Source organism: Ambystoma mexicanum, chromosome 8, assembly GCF_040938575.1.
Source record: "Ambystoma mexicanum isolate Mex_15411 chromosome 8, UKY_AmexF1_1, whole genome shotgun sequence".
NCBI lineage: Eukaryota > Metazoa > Chordata > Amphibia > Caudata > Ambystomatidae > Ambystoma > Ambystoma mexicanum.
The window spans coordinates 1009301569-1009321466 of record NC_090929.1 but is presented as its reverse complement, the minus strand read 5'-3'; the positions used below and the strand labels follow the sequence as shown (position 1 = coordinate 1009321466).

At 42.5% G+C, this 19898-nt stretch overlaps 1 protein-coding gene and 1 long non-coding RNA gene across 4 annotated transcripts in view; one reads left to right on the top strand and one right to left on the bottom strand.

The window, feature by feature from the left end:
- The window catches only part of PRXL2A (peroxiredoxin like 2A), a 541215-nt gene that overhangs the window by 288387 nt on the left and 232930 nt on the right, over positions 1-19898 (bottom strand). The gene's annotated exons all lie outside the window — the stretch shown is intronic.
- On the top strand, positions 1954-3736 carry LOC138473710 (uncharacterized). Its single transcript, XR_011268873.1, has 4 exons — positions 1954-2093; positions 2215-2339; positions 2642-2763; positions 3165-3736. It is a non-coding gene; the product is annotated as an uncharacterized lncRNA (long non-coding RNA).

Sequence of the window (19898 nt, the reverse complement as noted above, 5' to 3'; positions counted from 1 at the left end):
ACAATTACGACATACTCTTTAGAATCGGCCATATGAAATATTTGGGCGGAGGAATCTTGGCTGAAAACTAGAGAAGTCAAGTATTGTATTTTTATCTGTTAGCTTCCTTAAGAAGGTGACACCTAGATGATCACTGCCAACTTTTATTAGAAGATCAAAAAACACAATTTCACGTCATTCTACCATAGCAGTAAATCTTAAATTGCTATTTAAACCATTAAACAAAATCACAACATCTTGAATGTTATAAATGTCCTTGTTCCAAACAATAAGAATATTGCCAACATATCTCTTGTATAACCAAATTGTTGCTCTAAATGGATTTTCAGGTAGGCCACACTCGAGGCAAAAGCTGATCCCATTGAGGTGCATATGTACAAATCACACCGAGTTCAACTATGATGATGTGTGAAACTATCAAACAGTAGGAACCTGTGTTTGGAATGAGTTCCTTCAAGAATTCGTTTTTCAGACGTATTGCGCCCCTATATTCCAGGCAAATAAGGGAACGCCCTCATTCAGTTTTGAATATATGTTCTGTACTTCATCCTGTAACATCGGAGAGAGGAGGCTAGGTTTGTCTGGGCAAGGGGAGAATAGGCAATACCAATTTAGGATTGACTACAATTAGTAGCCTGCACAATCTGGTATGTACACTGCCCCTTCCTGCAGACTCATTTAAAGAATTTAAAGCATGAGTCGAACTGCAGGAAGGAAAAGTTTAATAAACTCAGAAGCCAAAAAGGGTAATCAGCAGATCTGCAGTGCTAAGCAGTTTTCATGTTGAGGGAGACACACCAGGGTAGTCATCAACAGCTAGGAGGTCAGTTTCTGCAGATTTTCTAAAAATAAGGTGGGTGAAGGAAGACCCACAGCAAATGTCCTTTTCAAAAGAAAGAAAAAAAAGAAGGGCAAAACAGAGAGGAGAGAGAATGTGTGTGAGAGAAAGAAAGAATGAGACAGACACGAGAAAGAGAGATATTGTGACAGAATGAAGGAGACAGGAGGAAATGGATAGAGACAGAGTAAAAGAAAAAGATCAACAGAGAGAAAGAGGGAGATAATTGTTTCTCGTACTCAATGTGTATTTTGGGCATTTGAAGCTGAAGACAAACAACTCCATCTACAGGTAGCGCCACATGGGTAAAATGTTGAGGTTTCACTTGTGGGGAAAAGGGTTCAGTGAGCTCAGGTAGTCAATCTTGTGGATCCAAACTTGATGAAGGAAAGACAGTGAACGTTTGTGCTTTAGAACCTAGCCTCACATTTCTATTACGGAGACAGAGATGTTTGCACTACTGCTTTTTGACATGAAACATCACCGAGGGGGTGTCCACCTGAGTCTGAACCCTCCTCCTCCTCCATGAAGGTAGGAGAGTCTTTATGATGAGGAAATAGATTTAGCTCCAAAACAAATACGTGAAATTCCCTGCCTTGCGGCAGCAAAAGATTCTAAGGAAGGCAGATTGGCATTTTACCAATACTCCAATGAGTGCATTGGAAGAACATAGTCGGTCTCAACCGAAATATTTTTTCTTCCAAATGTGATTTAGCATCACTTGTGGCAGGGCAAGATGACGATAAAAGAACAGCCCCGCCTCCTCTCTTTTAAATATAAGAACTCGATTTCTAGCTGTAATAAAGCATGCCCGCCTCACGCAAATGAGTTACTAGCAGGCTTGCCCTCCCGAGTCCACTGTTTCTTTTTGCCTTTTACACGCGCCGTTCATGGCGTAGCTTCAGTGCATGTTTGCACCTGATAATATGTTTTTTTCAACACAGTAGTGACTTGCTAACTAACTATTCGATTATGCTGAACGGCAATCCGGCTAAGTTTATTAAAACTACAAACACCAGTAGCCTCGGCTTAAAAGATTAATTGGCCGTATGGCTACCTATATGGGTTGCATAGCAACAACCTGTCACGCGATGACCCATGAGGTCTTAATTACCACGGCAACATGGTACGTGTAGATCATTGGAATCGCAGACCTAGGGATGAGTGAAGAAAGGTAGCTGTTCAGCCGCGGTCAGCAATCGTGACTCACGGACGAGAGTTGTTTGTTGTTCTGAAGTCACTGAACGGATGCACGGTAAGCAGCACTAGGGCTTTGCCTATTATGCAACTTGTCGATTGAGTGTCAGTTTTTATCTGGAACGGCTGCCTCCCCTAGCATTTCTTTGACTCAATCAGCGTTTTGTGATTACCCACAGGTGTCGGAATCAGAACGGCGTTAGAGACAATATCCCTACTGCAAGGGACAGCTGAACAGAGTCTCGGCACAGTGTACCTCCCCTTTTCACTCTCAGACGCTGGTCCAGCATAACCGCCTCTACAGGTATAAAATGTATACGACATATGTTTTCACTCAAGGGCGCTTACCATAAATAACAACGACCACTTAGTCATCTGCTGTACGGTTGCACTTTTTCTTCAGCAGATTGGAAGTTAATTCCAGCTGCAGTCCTGCCTGGGTAACAATGCCCCTACAACATTTGAGAACATAATAGCATGGCAGTACTTCTAGAGCCAGGTATTACCATTTAGCAATTGCATATCCGGCTAACAGGTAACAATAGTTATAAACCGGTTTTTCCAACTGTTGAAATGTTGCTGTTTTTTTCCTTTTTTTGACATCAGGGACAGAACCAGCTTTACCACTAAACGCCTTCACAGTGGAACGCGTGCACAGGCTGACAGCGTTTGGGCAACTCAGTATCGGTCTCCACCTGTAAGGCCCCTTGCCATATTGGCAGGTGCAGGTGAGTGTAGACTAAGTTATAATCGCTATTGGGTAGATGAATGACATCAGCCTATATGAGATTCTCATATGTACGCGCTGGGCAGAAGAACACTCCCTTTGGCAGCCATTAAGAATAGATTCCACCATCTCGACTAAATATTCCCACTGTGAACTTTTTTAGTGGGTCCCACTACATTCAAAATAGAGCCTTAGGACTAAAACATGGATTTGTATTTATTTTTCCCATTTGGAGACCCAATGCAGCATTATCGTTAACCAATGTGATTCTAGAGCACGCAGTTCTCTAGCCAAAGAGGTTGATAATCACAATCAATCTCATTGTTTGATGGCTCATTTACTAGCCCTTTTTGGACATGAGGTTTATTCTGATTCTTGTCCCCCCCTCTTTTCTGTTCACAGGTGTGAACCCTCTACCTTTCACTTGACCAAGTAATGAGAACAGCCGCAGCAGGAACAAACTGACTGCCGCTGTTGATCAGCAAGACCCATCCACCAATTTAATTGTTTGGACCTTTAATTTGGATTATTGAAGTCTTCTATTTTTTGTCATAACTCTGTGAATTGTCTGCAGGCCAATTAGCAAGCCCCTGAAGAATTGGCCCCTATTTGAGTGTGTTAGTAATGTGTGAGGAATGAAACATGTCGGGCTGAATGGGAATGGAGGAGTATGGTAGTGATTGGTTAGTTGAGATTTTAGCATTTTCCTGGTCAACTTTGAAACTTTCAGGGTTGACCAACTAGTGTGATTAATTGTTATGTCTAGTTTGTAAACCTTCTTGAATTTGTTTTTTTCCTTTGTGTGCTTCTTCTTCTGTTTTTGCCTGTTAATTATTTGTAATATCAACAGGAGATACAGTGTAAGTTGAATTCTTATCCTTATTGTTATGACAATATAGTTTTATGTGAACTGTTACAATACATTTGCTTTGATCATTTTCTACTTTTTGTGTGATGAAGTGGTTGGTTGAATTTTCCTCGTTTATTAAGCCCGTAGCTGAAGTTTTTAGTACTTCTTTTCTTTCTTGGCAAAGGATAGTGATAGGAGGGCTCTCACATGTGACTATACACTGCTCACCATTAACCTTTTGTGTTAAATGTATAGGTTTCACCTATTTTGGGTATCGTAATTGGAGTAGCAGTATAAATTTACCTATTACCCCTTACCTCCTTTGTGTAATAAAGGCACAGGGGGAGCATCACATGGGGGAGGAAGCCCCTTATGGGATTAGGGACGACCATTTGCAGAGAACACTGTATATTTCATAATAAGGAGACAGTTAAGTGGAAGAAGACGAAATCCAGGGGAAAGGAGCCATTCCCTGGCTAGTACAACATTGTTTCTTTTGGAGAGAATATTTGCTTATTTCTTAAAACCTCCAGAGACATTTGGAACTTGTTGTTGGCAAAGAACCTTTACACTATTTCCTCAGTTGAGATAATATCCCTGCACATCTGATTCAGGTTAAGAGTGTTAGAGACAGTAATAGGGTTTTGGACACGACAGTGACTATTTGTTTGACATCCTGGCATTTTCATTAGTATTGTTTGAGGCAGGGAAACCCCCCCCTTAGCTTTAGGGACAGAAAGGCATTTCACCAACCCTCTTTTTATGTTAAATACAAGTGTATGACCCAAAACATGTCACCTCTGTGTCCGAGCTTTACTTCTGCACCCTTAGACATTTGAGGAACTTTTGAAACTAAAATGAGACCTAGGAGGGATATTCTCCAACAATGGTTCAGGGAGAACTTTGGTATGGTGACCAACATCATCATGGTGAAAAGCAGTCCAAAATCCCCACAACAGAAAGGTATATATTGCATGGGTATGAGGTACCACAGAACACTTAAGACATAAGTACTAGTTCAACAACTTAATAGATCTTACAGGGATAGGTTTGAGACAGAATACAGAAATAAGCAACTAGAACACAAAGGGTAGGCAGTGTGAGTCTGGAGGATTAAATAAATAGGATGCACAGGTTTAATGTAAAAGGTCCTAGTGTCTTGCAACCGGTTTAACACCCCCTAGTGGGATCAGTCAGATCATTCATAGTTACAGGAAGTGTGTACTCTCTTTAGTACGCTTTCTTGGCTGTGACACTCGATGTCTGCAAATACATTGTTTTCTTGGAAACTTTATGTGAGATTTCACCATTCTCCTACCGTGCTCAGAGTGTAGGATTTTACCTCTTTATTGTGGTGCCCTCTGGATAAGAATCTCCTACTGCAGAAAGACCTTAAGATTGTCCCGTCGTGTCTTAAGGTACTCTTTGGGTAGGAGCCCCCACAAATGCCCCTTTTATGCTACAGTAGATATGCACCCCCCTTCCCCCCCAGCAAAGGGTGTTTGTGCTCACTTAAAGTCCGCCCCAGCTTCACTACCTTCCAGGCTCTAGCTGAAGTAGGGTTCATTTTACTCCAATTTCCAACACTCTTGGTCACAGAGTCTTGCAATACGATCTGGGCTAGGTATCCCTTAGGTCAATCAAATTGCTCCTTCTTGGAAGTTCCTTAGTGCCTACCAGTTTCTAGGAAAAAGACCTAGTAGGAGTATGCTTTTTCCATAAAGATGCTTAGGGTTTGGGTGATTTGACTAAGGCTCTCTCCAGAATGTCGTCCTATCCCCCACACCACACGCTTCCATTTGCCTTTTTTTTTTTTAATTCTGTGGCCGAGGCTTCAAATGGCCTAAAAATTGTTCTGATTGGCTTGGGCCTTTTGTTTCTAATTTAGGGTGATGGTATAGGGTGGTGTTTGGTAGGCCAACATACCTTTCAGGAATTCTCTCCCTTTGTCTCATTGAAGAATGTGTTTTATGTCTATCATTAGCCCTCTGTGGGAAAGGGGGTCAGAGCCATTCTGAAATCTTTGAAACAGGCAGGTCCAACATGGCGGCTCGGCACATCCGTGGGACAGTATTCTTTAATACTGTTCTTCCTCTGTGCGCGTACCATCTTTCTATTTCCTCTGGATCACAACAACTCATTTTCCCTCAGGCATTGATCCGCAACCAAGTACGGGCCCCTGTCAATGTTTGGGAGCACAGGTTAGGATCATGGAGCAAGCTTGTGGGACATAGCAAGAATTCCACACCCACACTGTCTCTCCTCCCTATTCTCCTACACTGGGGTGCAATGTATCTCTGTACCATTCAATCACTCCTCTCCCAATGCTCTAATGAAGCAGAGCCTTCCGGATTTCTACCATAGCTCATCTGGGAGGGGGGTCACAATGGGGAATTGTCCCTTAATAGGATAATGGGGACAGGCACAATTGGGGGACAGCATGGCCTCTGTAAGATAACCACACTCCATGTCCAAAGGTCACATCACATGGCAAGCAAATTACCGAGGACCCCAGAGCCCTCAACTCTGCCTCCATGATTTTCTCAAATGTGATTATGTCACAAATCCTATAAGCCAGTCACCCAGGAAAGGATATGAACATGTACTCTGTTACCATTGATTTGGAAAAGTCGTTTGTAGGCAGGTTCAGGTTGAAGAAGAATACTTTGTACTTGTATGAGCACTTTCTCTGCCACAAATCTCAAGAATGGCAAGTGAGGTTTCCTGATGAAAATATAAAAGTAAGTATCTTTCAATCGGGTGGCGTACAGTGATTCTACTTTCTCAGAGCAGAAATAACATGCCCCTGAGTCACCATCATCAAGAACCCCTTTAGGGAGAAAAGACTGAATACATGGGTGACCAGAATGGTTCAGAAACACATTTCTATTTTTTTTCACAGCAAGTCATAATTTCCCTCTTACCTGATGAGACATCTATATACTCGAACTGGATCTCAAGAGGAAGCACAGGTGGAGATCTTGACATAGGAGGTCTTGTAGGTGGGGAACTTTGGACAACTGGGAGACCACCCACAATACACAAGGGTTGCTAGTGATATTTTTTCAGACAGGGATAGGAAATGAAAACCTGCCACCCACTTGTGTGCAATGCTCCTCTACAGTCAGGCAGTGTCAAACCTGTTTTTTTTGTCCTGTATTTAAGTGGCTTGCCCTTTTCTAGGGTTTGGGGAAGGATGTTTTACGGGCCTGTTACTGACACGTGGGAAGGATCACAATGGATAATTCCCTACCCACCTGTCTGGTTGGCAGGGACTTGTCATAGGGCACCCGAGACAACATGGCCCCTTTAAGGAGGTTAGGGCTAGCAACAAAGGCACGGAGAGAAAAGGGAGTCTCATTCCTGGAAATCACATTACAGCACGAGGGGTAAGAGCCACAAAATCCCATGTTGGCTAGCATACTGCACACAAAAAGCAATCTGTTCATGGACAGGGAAGTCTACCAACTGAACTTCTTTTATGCCCGTACACATTCGGCCTGCTGACAAAAGAACGCTCCCTGCAGGCATACATGAATTATACAATCCAAGATGGTGGACCCTGAGAAAAAGCCTTGTTCTGCAGAAACAGAGGGGGAGGTGGGAAGACAGTATCCCACAGTGCTATAAGACACCGCTTGTGGAGAAACGAAAACAAATCACCCCTCAATGAGGAGGGCTCTGGACACTTATAATACATAGTGCAAGGGCTAACCTCAGGGAGGGGCTGAGTGAGTATAAAAGAAGCATCACAAAATGATATTATGTGTAGCTTTTTAACGAGCACAGAGGCAGATACAGAGCATCCTTTAAATGAGATATTTGGAGGTGGCTAGAGTTGAAGAAAGGTGGTGACTGGGAGAAGGAGGGAAGAGAAAGACAAAGAGGAGAGGAGAGAATATTACTAGGAGAAGGGAAGAGTGGAGGAGGATTGATCGGACACCTGAGGAAGAGAGCTGGCACAAAGCATGGCAATAGAATGGAAGAGGGGAAGAACACCAAGGGAAGGTGAAGGAGAGAGATACATGCTAGGATTGTGCAGTTACAACCCAGAGGTTGGGGAGAAAGTTACCCCTAGGGTAGGGAGAAGATATACACTTGGATTGGAGAGGTTAGAGAGAAACCTTATGATTGAGTAGAGTTGCAGGGGTTGGGGAACACAGGCCCCTAGGATTGAGACACTACTGTGATTAAGTGGGAGAGATATCCCAGAGGCCAGGAGGATAAAAGCAACCAAAAGTAAAGAATGAAAAGGGGGAAAGAGGGCAAAGGCAGACGTGGATGGTCTTGCCATTAACATCCTACACCTGCAAACTAGCAGAAGGAGGAATGCATGAGTGATGCAGTGTGTTTAGGAGGTGACAGGAGGTAGGCAGGTGTAAGGCAGCCAGAATGGAGTAGGGCGTGTGACCAGAGAGTCCCAAAGATAGAGAAAGAGGACATGAGTGAAGTGACACAAATGGCATACACATCAATAATTTAAATACCACATTGAGATCTCAAATTGGGACTTGAAAAGGTCTAGGAGGGAACACATTAGTGAGTCCCTTAAGAAACAGTATGACTAATGGCATTTTAAAATAAGATAATTCTTCTGAGGTGCGCTTAAAGATAGAAAGTACTGCCAAATATCCCTTAATGGTCCCAATCTGACGCCCCAGATTAGCCAAATGTAACAAAAACGACACCACCATAGGTGCACTGCACATAAAAGGGTCCACATTCTTTTCCCTACACTAGCTGCAGAATTTGTTTCAACGGCAGCAGTACAAAGATTTTGTTGCTTGCCTTCTGGTCAAAAGCAAAATCTCCATTAAGTCATCCGGGAGGTCCCAATCCTTATATCTCAACCTCTCAAAAACCATGCATGATGGTGGAGTGTCTTGACTTCTGGATGGAGAACCCGGGCTTCCTCTCGTGGGAGAAGTTCTTCTCATTGCAGAAGAAGCATTGGAGGGCAGATGGACATGGTCAGAAGGTCTGGGTACCATGTCCTACTGGCCCAATCTGGGGCAATTAGGATCATGGATTTCCTAAACTTTCTCAACCTGCTTATCACATGAGGAATGACGGGGACTGGAGGAAACACATACATGAGTGAAAACTCCCAGTCCACTATGCTAGCGTTGTGTCCCCTTTAGGTCCTCTTGGAGGAAATTCCCTGGAGCAGAACAGTTCGCACTTCCGGTTGACACTGAGTGAAGATCTTTTGAAGGACTTCCCGAATTAGTTCCCACTCGTGGGAGACTGCTGTGCCTCCTCAGAGCGTCCGCCGCGGTGTTCTCCTCTCCTGCTAGGTGAACCGCTGATAAGGAAATTCTGTCTTGAATTGTCCAGAACCTGAGCTGCATTGCCTCTCTGCTCAGTGGTAGTGACCCTGACCCTCCTCTCTTGTTGAGGTAGTACATGGCCACTGTGCTGTCTGTCATTATCAGGACATCGTTTCCCTGTACAGAGGGCAAAAAGGCCTTCAGCGCAAGTCTGATCACCCTCAGCTCCAAAAGACTGATGTGTCATTTGGACTCGGGTGGAGACCAACGATCACTGATTGTCAGATTGTGGGCGTTGGCTACACACTCCATGATTAAGATGTCCGTCACTACAATGATCTCCAGCTATGGTTGCCAAAAGGGTTCTCCCTTCAGAATATTGTCCTCGCAGGCCCACCACAGGAGATCCTGCGTGACCCTGTTTGGAACCTCAAGTAGGTCTGACATCTTGCCCGAAAATTAAGACCTTGTGTCCTAAGAGCCCATTGATGGGATCTCATTCTCAGGCGAGTCTCTGGCACCGGAAAAATTCAGGATGCCATGAGGACGAGGAACCTCAAAAAAGTCCAAGGCCGGAAGATGCTGTGCACTTTGGAATTTGGTGACCATTTGCACAATGTGCTGAGCCCTCACCTCGGGTGGAGAGGATTTTCTCAAGGTTGTATCCAGGACTGCTCCGATGAACTGGAGTCTTTGAGATGGTATCATGTGGGAGGGACTTCATGTAATTCAGGGAGAAGCCCAGTCTGTGGAGGGAGTGGCAGGTGACGCTGAGCTGTTCCAGGACTTGTTTAGGAGAACGTGCCCTGAGCAGTCAATTATCCAGGTATGGGTAGATGTGAATCCCCCCTCTCCTGAGACTCGCTGCCATCACCCCAGCAACTTGGTGAATACCCGTGGGGTGGAGGTCAGCCCAAATGGCAGAACTCTAAATTGCTAATGAGAACCGCCAAATGCGAACCTCAGGTACATTCTGTGCTTGTGATGGATTAGCACATTAAAGTAGGCATCCAATCCTGTAGATGGAGGGTCCAAATGATCCGAGAAAGGGTTACCATCTTGAACATGTCCTTCCTGAGGAACCTGTTCAAGTTTCTCAAGTTCAAGATGTGTCTCAATCCTCTGCCCTTTTTGGGGTTTAGGAACTACGGAGACTAACACCCTTTGTTCCTCTCCGTCACAGCTACAGGTTTGCAATTAAGGTGCCATGTGCAGGAATTTCCTCTGAATATTGTATGCAAAGTGGGTATGTGCTTACATATCTGTAATTCATTTATGTTTCACTGGTCAGTATTGCTAGTTTGATAATTTACTATAAAAACTTAATGTGTAAGAAAACAAATACAATCGTTTTTAGAAATCCTAAATGCTCGCTATGATTATCAGCCCTTAGTTTGAAGCGCCAATGCTTGAAACACCAATGTTTGAAATTGCTCCCTCAAAAATCAAAGCTCGAAAATACTTTATACTTTGCATTAATATGCCCAACAAAAAGTGATTTTCAATTGCACGTAGGGAGTGCAGAAGTTTGTTCCAGAGGGCAGCTGCAGCTATGGAGAAGGCTCTACCTCTTGCCCGAGAGCGATTGAACATCGGTACCTGAATCAGAAGTGCAATTTCAGATTTTAATGCACGCGAAGCAATGTAAGGGCCAAACTCTTTCTGTAGATATTCTGCACCTGTGCTGCAAAAGGGTTCTATGTCATTATTCGGATTTTTGTAGGTCGCCTAACCAAAACACTGATATTTTTTCGGTCGATTTTAGGCGGCCTACACAAATCAAAATAATGAAAATGTTTCACCCCTCTCGCCCTCTTCCTGGATTTAGTTCAAATGAGTGGGTTTCAGCCCCCGAACCACCTGCCCCTGCCATCTCCCTCCCCTCCCAACACTCCCCCACCAGCACGCACACAAACACACACACAAACACCCAACACACACACAGAAACACACACCTCCTTGACGCTTCAGGGCTCTGGCGTGCCTGTCAGCTCCTGCGTGCACTTGTGTGCGTCACAGCGTCTGAAATTTCGATTTAGAACGACTGCTCTGTGCGGTCACACAGCTATCTTTCAAAAAAATTTTTTGGGCCTTTTTAAAAAGATCTCTTGACCCAAGATCTGTAAAAGGCGCGGTGGACAATAGAAAGATATCTAAAGTCGATACGTGGGGCTACAGGCACCTAATGAAGGGAACGCAGAACTAGGAAAATAGAGACTCGATCCTAGCACATGAATGAAGGAACCTGGGAGTGGCTAATAAGCATAGTTCATGACTGTCCACCAAACTCGAAGCTACCATACGTGCAATGGCACAAGAAGAGAAACGATAATAGCAACAAAGGCATCATACTGAAATGCAAAACAATTGTTCTACAAGGCAGTGGTAAAAATGAAAGCTGCCCTAAGGTAAGAGGTTTGCTTTCCAGGTATCAATGACATGGTCCATCAGTAGAACACTGCCGCCTGTTCCAAGTGAGGAAATGACCAATAATCGCCAGTCTAAGACCATGGGGAGCATAAATGTACATCATTTTTGTAGCCTGCCTGCAGGACGGTACCTCCTGGTTGTAGTGGATGGCTTCTTGAAGTACCCCATGATAGAAATAAAACAACAGCATCTGAACATGTGATTCACACACTAGACAAGGTCCCGGCTATGATGAGAATACCAAGGGCACTGTAGACTGATAACTGCCCAGCAATTCCAAGAAGGGAGTTTCATAAATAATGGGTTTTCAACACCATCGGACCTTATCACACTGACCATAAGCAAACAGGGAAGTAAAAAGACTGAAGAGAATCCTAAAATAAATATTACGCATCGCACATGCAAAGGTACTGTCAGTGACACAAGAGATTAAAAAGGTACAGTGTGTAGAGAAAACTACTCTTTGATTGACAGTGGTCATGCTAGCAGAAGTAATATCTGGGTAAACAGCAAAAAATCCTGCATATCCTGAATTCGCCTGTAAGAAAAATTCACAGAAGACAAGACGATGGAAAAAGGAAACGAGCAAATGTACAAGCGTCTGATCAGTGAAAATCTCATTGACTGAAGATTCAGGACAGCAACCTGGTCCTCTCGAGAAACACCATGAAAGAAGGTAAGCTAATATTGAATTACGACCAGTGTCTTAAAGCAGTATAGTATATGGGACGCCTGCTACCCCGCAACGGGCTGGGCAGACCATACATGCACATGAAACACATTTCCAATGGATTTACTAAAACGGTTATGAAGAAGTCAGAGGAAAATCGATGAGTGAACAAGATCACATTGGCTTACAAGAGAGCGGAGGTCCTGATCAAATATTCTGCATGAAGAAAAAGGGTAGCCCGGAAGATCACAGCTCAGCCCGCTAGCTGTTGCTAGCCCACAGAGGTAGGAATGTGCAGAAAAAGGGAAAAGACATGGAAAGAAATAGAGAGATGAAAGGATAATTGTAATCAAGAAAGAAAAAGATGGGGAGAAAGCGATACAGCAGACAAGAGAAAAGAGCGGTACAGAGAGAATGAAGCATGAGAGAGAAAAGTTATAGAAAAAGGTGTAAACAAGAAATATGGAGGGTGAAAAGAGAAGCAGTGAGACAAAAAAGAGAAGGAAAATAGAGAAATATAAAAGGATAAACGTAAGAAGAGAGTGAGAAAAGAGAAGTACAGGGGATAAGATGCAGTAAAAAAGAGTGACTGAGAATGTAAAGGTTCTGACATTTACATCCACGTAAAATGTTTGATTTGCCTCAGCTGGAGCAGAGACTCCCTTAATGACACAAAAAGGACCCTATTTGCTAGCAAAAGGATCCGAGTTCCTAGGCAACGTTGTGCCAGCCATAAAGCGTCTCTCTGGAATATTAGCACAGAGGGATTAATTTGGTCTGATAAATTCAATTAAACAAATGTGCTACAAAACAAACAAGATATTTTAAAAGAAAAGGAAAGCACGATTGACTTGATGGGGTCAGGTGGAAAGGAGGTGCAGCTGGGGAAATATGTTACAGGAATTACAAAGTGAAATTAGGTCTTGCGTCAGTTCCTCAGGGTTAAATCTCTGAAGGTCTGGCTCTATAAAAAAAGTTTTGAAGCTCTGAACGTGACCTTCTCAGGGCTACGATAGAAATCAGCAGAGTTACAGAACTCTCTGAAATAAAAGCGATAAAAGGGCACGCTGGAACACTGCCAAATAACCCACAATGGAAATAATGAAAACTATGGCTGCGTTTTTTCTGGGAATGTCAAGTCAGTTTCGAATTTGTCGTCCTGGTTGTTTATTGGGGAACATTCTGTGCTGGGAATGGGAAAAATAAACTCTGAGAACCATGGGATGCGCAATGTGGGTAGAGCTGAGGGTGAACGTATGGCAGCCAAGTGTTTACCCGGTTAATGAATATATATGAAAACATGTCTTATAGAAACATGTTCAGCAAAAAGAGTATGGTTATATTTTATGTGAGACTAAGCATTTCCGTGAGGTTTTACTATTGTATTTTAAGGACTATTAGGCACAGAACAATGATACAAGGTATTGACACATAAGTGCAGTTTGTTATGCACGATCGGACTAACATTGGAACTTCTACAAAAATAAAGAAATATGTCTTTGCGTGTCACACAAGATCAAGAAAAAAATGATTATTTTGTGGTCCAGTTTTATTGTGGACTTGAAAGAATTCACTGAAGGCTATGTAGAATATAACTGAATAAATTATGTAATAATGTAGGTTTTAAAAAAAAAAGTATTATTGTTCTGGGTTCACTTGAACGTTTAACAAATACATTTCCATATTACATAAATAGATATCTAATTCATCAAAATATCAAAACATTCAGTGAGCTTAAAAACATGCCACATAGACAAATGAGTGTACAGGACTGTAAACATTACACATTTAAAAAAACCTAACATTTCATAAAATCATAAAAGAAATATTTTCCAAGAACTGATTAACTGTAGTCATTCCAAGGATAAGGCTCCCAAAATGATTGCTAACACTTCAGACGTGACCGCACCTCTAAGACATTGCTCCCAAAAACATTATCAATCAAATCCAGGGAGTAAAAAAACTGCTTAAAATACCTAAGACGCAAGGTGCTTTAAAAAGTACATTCATGTATTAAATGGAACAATGTTTCGGGATAAGTCTTACAAAATCTGCATATGATCTCTTCTAACAGAATTATCTTAGTCAAAATACTGGTTCCATCTAAATCTCATGAATAGACTCTTTTCCAGGATAAATTGACAAAAATGGGGCCAACACACTCAATTTTTTATCGTCGCTGGCCAGGTGAGACAAAGAGCCAATGTCAGACAAGTGGAGCCAATGTCAGACAAAGGAGGTCATTACAACCTTGGTGCTAAGTGCACCAACTTTACCACCATGGTGTAAACTATGTTTACACCATGGTGGATGGCGGATTTACCGCCCCATTCCAGTGGGGCGGTAAATCCCCATTTCCCATTTTCCCTTCCCCATTCCCATTTTTGCCCCATAGGGCATAATGGGAGTGGGGAAGGCGCTAATTACGCCACCGTAAATTACGGCGGCGTAATTAGCACCATGGCGGGTTAGCGCCATGGACTTTAACGCCTGCCAAAAGCAGGCGTTAAAGTGGGAATCCGGCGTTAAGGGTTAACGCCGTCGTTAACCCTTAACGCCGGTGTTGTAATGACCTCCAAAGTATGGCAGGAGATTTTGGTTTTATCCTTGCACTTTCTTGCAAACACATATCAGCAGTAGACTTCAGATTCTCAAACAATGTCCCCGGGCCAGCCATTACAATTTTACAAAAAAATCTTAAAAATCGCCACACCCTGGCATTTTAGAGATATCAATCCCAGATCCTAGCGTATTGCCACTGAATGTAAAGAATGTGGTACTTTGAATATTTGCCTCCACCACATAGCTTCAATACATGGGAGCACATTTAAGCAGCAACACTCTGAACGTTCAACTGCATAGATGAGCTTCAGCACGGGTTTGCCCTTATAAAACTTCAACACAAGCAATATCGAGAACTGGACATATTTCCCATCTTTTTTAACCATTTGATTGCACAGCCCCTTGCCCTTATCTTTCAGAGAACCCCAAATAGCAAGTTTAGCAGTTTTTCTATAAATCGGGAAGTCCAAACATAAAAATCGTGATGTGATACCAAGTCAAGTCCCCCCCCCCACCCGCTGCTAAAACTATAATTTGTACATAATCTCTTTAAAGTGCAGTGCATTAAATTAGTTCTCCTGGTATTCATTTGCAGAAAGTTCTGGGAAGCATACGCATTAAAAGCCCTGATTAACCTTTTAACGCCCCAGAGCATAATATATGTAATATATGCAGAATATAAGAATAACTGCAGCTATGTTGGATTTTTGAAGCAGATATGCGCAATGCAATTATTAGCCAACATCACCACCAAGTCAAGGGAACTGTAAAAGAACGGGGCCACATGGTGTATTCCAGACCTGTGTTAAAGTATTCCCAGGCCCTTCTGAAATGAATCGATATTTTAGGGATTAAGGGATTCACTGAAAAGCTTTTATCAGCATGGTGCAAGGATAGAGAATGTCACACTCTTTCTCATGATTTGAGGTCGCTCCTCTTCAGCACAAAACAAAGCAGCAATGTTGTTGCAGAAGAAACGTGGAGCAGACTCCCAGCAGTATAAGACTCTTGGGATTAAAGGGAAACGGTTGTGAAATATTATATTTTGAAACATCGAAGTCATGAACGCTGTTACTTTGGACAACACTTAGAACTTTAATAAAATAGGGCATTGCTGCTTAACTTTTTCCATCATTGCACCTTTGTTTCTCCTTCCCCGTTTCAGGCATTTATCTTTCTTTCAGTCTTTCTCCCGTTCTTTCAATTTCTTTCCCTTTATCTCTCGCATTATGTTGCTCTTTCTCCATGTTTCACTTTATTATCCTTCCTTCCCTCCCCCTCTTGCTTACAATCTCTGCACTCCTTACCTCTCTATTTGGTTTTCTTTATCCTGCTCTTTGCTTCTTTATCTTTCTTTCTCAATTGCTTTTCTCTCTTCCCACCTTCCCTTTCTCATTTGTTTGCTTTACGTCTTCCTCTTTCTTGCTCTTTTTCTTTTCTACTCTCTCACTTTCCTTACTTATCTCTCCCTTTCTTACTTATTGTTCTTTTCTCTTTTTTCCTTCTTTTATCATTATTTCCCTATCTTCCAATCTTTCTTTCTCTCGATCTCTTTGTATCTTGGTTTCTTTCTTTCCTTTTCTCTATTCTTCCTTTTATCCATTGTTCTTTCGCTCTTTCATTCTGTTTTTTCTTCCGTTTTTGTCACTTTTTTCTTTTTTCTATTTCTTTCTCCCTCTCTTTCTTTCAACCTTTCGTTTGTTTTCTTTCTTTTCTTAGTTATCTTTCACTTTCATTCTCTTGCATTCCCTATTTTCTCTCCATTGTTCTTTCATTATTTCCTTCATCCCATGTTTCGTTCACGGAGGCCATTTTGTGTTTGCCGGGCGTAGCAACTGCTACCCCTGGCTCCCCGTCTGCCACCCCTAGACCTGTCCTTGCTAACCCTGGGCCACTGGACAAAGAGGCAGTGCCAAGAGCAAATATCTGTGTTGCACCTGAATTAACAGCTAAATGTGCCAAAGCTTTTTTCACCTGGAATCTAGATCTTGTTAGCTGAAGAAATAAAAGGGATGCAGGAAAACAATGTTATTGAAGAATACCTGCATGGTTGGGTTCAGAGGTGGGGCTATATGTGCAGCTCATACCCCGTACTGTCGCAACATGAAGACTATGGGGGCCAGGTCTATCTAGCTGGGAATGGGTACTAGCAGCCTGCAGTATTCAGTGACAGCAGCGCATGAACGCAAATCCTATCAGTGTTTCTTGTTCTCTGCTTTGCACATCCAGGGAGCCACTGGGCCTGTGATGAGGGGTGAACCTCCTGCCACCAATCCTGCCTGGGCACTGTGTGACCTGACCCAGATCTGCCTGACCTGCACTACAGTAGATAGATACAAGGTGAGATAACTAATTTACATGACGTTTTCCCTCTGCCTTTGAAGTAAACCATCAGTTGCTTCCTCGTGCAAAACATATAAGGAAGGATTGCTCAAGGGCAACGCACTTGCTTTGGGAACAAGAGGATGCAGTGCAACATGGGTTCACTTCCTGTTCCAGTGCTTAAGAAGCTGGAGGAGTTGGCACTAAGCAAGATACAAAGGACCACAGAACATAATAAAACCAGCCTTTTCTAGGGGTGATATCATGGAGCTGCTGCTGCTGTTTGCATTTTAAAATACAAAAACCTGCAATTACTGTGGCCTGCAACACATCCTTCCCCTTTATCTCTCATCTAACAAAATGAAATGTGGCTTACTTACCAAATAAGCAAAACAGAAAGACGATGGCTGTACGGGTTCAAATCAGTCATAACCATTAGCACAGCTCTGGGCAACCCTTCAGACAATGGGGTTTCAGCCTGCCAAGCCACTACAGAAGAGGAAAGACCATATGCAAATCATGCTTAGTCCCACCCCAAAAGAGGCAGTCCAGCCCAAACTGCTAGGTCCCATCCCATCTGCACGAGACCAGAAGCATCCCCAGACATGTTTCAGCCCCATTGGGTGCCATAAGTGAGGAGTAGGCTAGTTCTCTAGGCCCAGCAGGCTTTGCTAGAGGTGGTGTTGTGGAGCTGCTGCTGGTGTTCACATTTGAAAATAAAAAATATGTGCAATTACTGTGACCTGCAACACAACCTTCCCCTCTATCTCCCAGCTAACAAAAAAACTGTAAGTGACTTACCAAATAAGCAAAACAGAAAGGTGATGGCAGAAAGGTTTAAAATCATTCATAACCACTGGCATAGCTCTGGGCAACCCTCCAGACCATTGTTTTTTTCTGGTTGGACTTGTGATGGTCGGTTGCTGTTTCCAGTCTGTGGCCAGACACTTGGTAGGCACTGGATGTTTGTGCTTTGGGGTTTAGGCCTCTTTGAGATGATCTTTCTGTTTACAATTTAGCAGGAGTGATGTACAATAGTCCAGGTTGCTGTGTTGGACATCTGCTTCCGTTCATAGAAATTTGGGCCTATACACACTGATGTTAACGCTACATATGGTTATCTAGTCTTGAAATGTATATCATATTACAGTGATATCATAACCGTATTTTTCTACGTGTACTGAGGAACAATGCTATGTGATGTCACTTCCGGTTTTGTCAAGGGGTGAGTTTGTGTGCCACCACTTCCCGTGATGTCACTTGGCGTGGGGTCAAATTAAATCACTTCCTGTGATGCCATCAGAGGTCATGGGTCAGGTGATGTCACTTCCGCTACCCTTGGCAGTTTGGTGAAATGACATCCCTGGTTTCTTTCTCTCCTTCATACTCCTTTCTTTTTTCAACTGATAAACAAAAGAATCTCTCCTTCATGGTTAACTTTCTTCCAGTTGTTATTGTTTGGGCGATTTTCTAGTTGGTAATGCATTACAAGACCTGACAAATCGATTGGAAGTATGTGCTTATCTTGTTTAAGAAGAGGTAGACCAACCTTACATCCTGTCCCTAAACATTATGATCAGAGAAACTGCGAATCAAACTTAGCTTTATTAGTTTATCTAATGCAACATTCACCAGATAACCGCACTGATAACAGCTAGTGGCAGATTGTTGAACTTGTTGGAGGAAGTGTTGTTCATCAGATGAAAAAAGAAAGGAAATCAGGAAAGAAAAAAGGATAGGAGAAAAGGAATGAAATACTGAGGCAATCGAAGCGAAGGTCTCTTGACAGAGGTGGCGGGCCGTTACCCAGAGGGTCGGCCCAGCCACCGAGGGGCATATCGCCATTAGCACCCGTGTAGTTATCTACACGGGTGCTAACGGTGTATATTTAAAATAAAAAATCAACTTACTTTAGAAGCGTGTCCCGAGGCCTGGTGCACTTTGACAGGAAGTCAGTTTTCTATGTTGATGACGTCCACGTCAACAACATTAAAAACAGGCATCCTGATCAAAAGAACTGCATGGCGTCTTAGCAGCTGCGTAGGAAACTACATAGCAGCTAAGAGAAGACATAGGAGGGGATAAGGGAAGAGGCACTGGCTGCCCAGGCAGCTCGGAACACAGGCGTGTACTATACCATAAGCCAACGTTCTGAGCCTCCTGATTGGCTGGAGGCTGCCTGTATGGTGCTCATGAGAAGAAAAAGGAAGTAGTACATGGATTAATGTAACTGAAAGAAAGTGACAGAACAAAATAAAGAGAAATATATGGCTAGATGGAAGGAAGTAAATAAAAATGGTAGATGTAATTAAAGAAAGCTACAAAGAGAAATACACAAAGAAAGAAGGGGGAGGAAGGAATGAAGGAAAGAAGGAAACAAGACAAGAATGAAAGTTGGAAAGAAGAATGGAAAAAATAAAACATGAAATGAAGGAAGGACAGAATTAAAGATGCTAAGGAGCAAAAAAAAGATGGCATGAATAAAGGAAGTGAATATAGACCGAAAGAACAATAGGAAGACTGAAGGAAGGATCAAAGGAATGAGGGAATGGAGGAATGGAGGAATGAAATTAAGAAGGGAAGAAATGAAAAAAAGAGAATCAAAGAAAGACTGAATTAAGGAAGAAATTAAGCAGAAAAGGCATAAAATAGGAAATAACCACAAAAAGAAACAGAAAGAAAGGCTGAAAGAAAGTAAAAAATAAACATAGATGGCGAAAAACTGAAAGAAAGATGGAAATAAAGTAGAAATATAGAAGGATTGAAGAAAAAGAAAAAAAGGAAAAATGGGGAGGAGAAAAAATGTAATGAGGGGAGGAAATAGAGAAACATGGAAATAAGCAAATAAGTATTACATAAAAGAAAGGAGGCATGAGGAAGCAAGTCAAAGTATCATTGTAGGATAGGATTATAGGACTTTTGAATTAGTTTCAAAATTGTATCATTGCATTTCAGAGTTGAAATATTCTTTATATGATCAAGCCCATTATTGGTACATTCTAATAGCAGCTATTTCCTCTAATTTTTGTAGA